At 59.3% G+C, this 2,500-nt stretch overlaps 2 non-coding genes and 1 pseudogene across 2 annotated transcripts in view; all 3 read left to right on the top strand.

Annotated features, from left to right (window-relative positions):
• Window positions 1-1,108, top strand: part of LOC146143047 (small subunit ribosomal RNA) — a 1,811-nt gene extending 703 nt beyond the window's left edge. Inside the window, exon 1 of the ribosomal RNA XR_014500256.1 lies at window positions 1-1,108. This exon is cut by the window's left edge and continues 703 nt beyond it. This is a non-coding gene — a ribosomal RNA (small subunit ribosomal RNA).
• A 247-nt stretch (window positions 1,109-1,355) lies between these two features.
• On the top strand, window positions 1,356-1,509 carry LOC146143048 (5.8S ribosomal RNA). The gene has a single exon (XR_014500966.1). It is a non-coding gene; the product is annotated as a 5.8S ribosomal RNA (ribosomal RNA).
• A 248-nt stretch (window positions 1,510-1,757) lies between these two features.
• LOC146143049 (large subunit ribosomal RNA) overlaps window positions 1,758-2,500 on the top strand; it is a 3,679-nt pseudogene continuing 2,936 nt past the window's right edge.

Raw genomic sequence — 2,500 nt, forward strand, 5'->3', positions numbered from 1 at the left:
GTTCTCCGCCGGTGCCCTTGACTGAGTGTCGGCGGCGGCCGGAACGTTTACTTTGAAAAAATTAGAGTGTTCAAAGCAGGCGATTCGCCTGAATAATGGTGCATGGAATAATGGAATAGGACCTCGGTTCTATTTTGTTGGTTTTCGGAGCGCGAGGTAATGATTAAGAGGGACAGACGGGGGCATTCGTACTGTGCCGTTAGAGGTGAAATTCTTGGATCGGCGCAAGACGAACGACTGCGAAAGCATTTGCCAAGAATGTTTTCTTTAATCAAGAGCGAAAGTCAGAGGTTCGAAGACGATCAGATACCGTCCTAGTTCTGACTATAAACGATGCCAACTAGCGATCGGGGGGCGTTAGTTTTACGACCTCTCCGGCAGCTTGCGGGAAACCAAAGTCTTTGGGTTCCGGGGGAAGTATGGTTGCAAAGCTGAAACTTAAAGGAATTGACGGAAGGGCACCACCAGGAGTGGAGCCTGCGGCTTAATTTGACTCAACACGGGAAATCTCACCCGGCCCGGACACAGTGAGGATTGACAGATTGAGAGCTCTTTCTTGATTCTGTGGGTGGTGGTGCATGGCCGTTCTTAGTTGGTGGAGCGATTTGTCTGGTTAATTCCGATAACGAACGAGACTCTGGCTTGCTAACTAGTTACGCGACCCAATCGGTCGGCGTCTAACTTCTTAGAGGGACTAGTGGCGTTTAGCCACACGAGATTGAGCAATAACAGGTCTGTGATGCCCTTAGATGTTCGGGGCCGCACGCGCGCTACACTGACCGGATCAGCATGTGCTCGCCTTGGCCGACAGGTCTGGGTAACCCGCTGAACCCCGGTCGTGCTAGGGATAGGGAATTGCAATTATTTCCCTTGAACGAGGAATTCCCAGTAAGCGCGAGTCATTAGCTCGCGTTGATTACGTCCCTGCCCTTTGTACACACCGCCCGTCGCTACTACCGATTGAATGGTTTAGTGAGGTCCTCCGATTGGACCTGGCGCGGCCGGCAACGGTCGAGCCGGCGTCCGAGAAGACGATCTAACTTGATCATTTAGAGGAAGTAAAAGTCGTAACAAGGTTTCCGTAGGTGAACCTGCGGAAGGATCATTAACGGTCTCGCAAACGCTTCGGCGAACGCGAAACTCGGACAAGCGAGAGAAAAAGTTTTTGCTACCCGGCGCCCGACCCGCGAGGAGCGGCGCGCCGGCCGGCGATTCGGTCACCCGGTAATGTTTGCGCGTCGAGTGCCGCGGTGCCGCGCGCTCCGGCTTCAAGCGTCGGCCTGGCCGACCGCTCGGCGCGGTATATTTTGTCACCCTTTAGTGCGAGGCACTGTGCGAGCGAAACAATCGTGGATGGCTCTTGGCGGTGGATCACTCGGCTCGTGAGTCGATGAAGGACGCAGCTAGCTGCGTGAATTAGTGTGAATTGCAGGACACATTGAGCATCGACGTTCTGAACGCAAATTGCGGCCTCGGGTCAATCCCGGGGCCGCGCCCGCCTCAGGGTCGCGTTGCAAACGTTCCGCGCGGGGATTTCTCCGCGCGGCTGCTGCGGCGTCGGACGCGCGAGCGCCCGTCCCGCTCAAGACAGCACGGCACGATGTGCGACGATCGCGACCAGAATCCCGCGCGGCGGCGGCGAGTCGACCTCGAAGAGGCCAACGGCTGGCGGCTCAAGGGCGGGAATCGAGGTGCGCGGCGGCGCGCGGCGCCGACGGCGAGCGCGGAACGGGAAGAATAGTCCCGGTCCTTACTTTCGGCCTGAGGTCGGACGAGGCTACCCGCTGAATTTAAGCATATTACTAAGCGGAGGAAAAGAAACTAACGAGGATTCCCTCAGTAACGGCGAGTGAAGCGGGATGTGCCCATCGCCGAATCCGCGCGCTTTTGGAGTGCGCGGAATTGTGGCGTACGGAATTCGTCACGGCGCGCTTCGCCGGTCGCCCGCGTCCTTCTGATCGAGGCCTTGTCCCAGAGCGGGTGTCAGGCCCATGGCGGCGACAGGCGGGCGCGCTACGGCGTCTTCCCAGAGTCGGGTTGTTTGGGAATGCAGCCCAAAGCGGGTGGTAAACTCCATCTAAGGCTAAATACGGTCACGAGACCGATAGCGAACAAGTACCGTGAGGGAAAGTTGAAAAGCACTTTGAAGAGAGAGTTAAAGAGTACGTGAAACCGTCGAGAGGCAAACGGGAGGGCCTGTCGGGTCGCCCGGTCGCTTTCAGCCGGCCCCCTGTCGGCGACGTTGTCGTGCGGACCCTCACGGGCCGCCGGCGGCGCCGCCCGATCGGGGACCAGCGCACTAGCGCCGGGCGAAGGCCGCGACCGTCTGGACGGCGGCGAGAAGGCCGCGCGCAAGGTAACCCGGCCTCGGTCGGGTACTATAGGCGCGCGTGTCCGTCGGCCCGCCGTTCGGGCGAGGAGAGATCGCCGCGTCTGCCCTTCGGGGCCGAGCGCCCGGTGCCGGCTGGGGCGTCGTGGGTCGGGGACTGTTCTCAGTGCC

Source organism: Ascidiella aspersa, chromosome 5, assembly GCF_963924565.1.
Source record: "Ascidiella aspersa chromosome 5, kaAscAspe10.2, whole genome shotgun sequence".
Lineage (NCBI taxonomy): Eukaryota > Metazoa > Chordata > Ascidiacea > Phlebobranchia > Ascidiidae > Ascidiella > Ascidiella aspersa.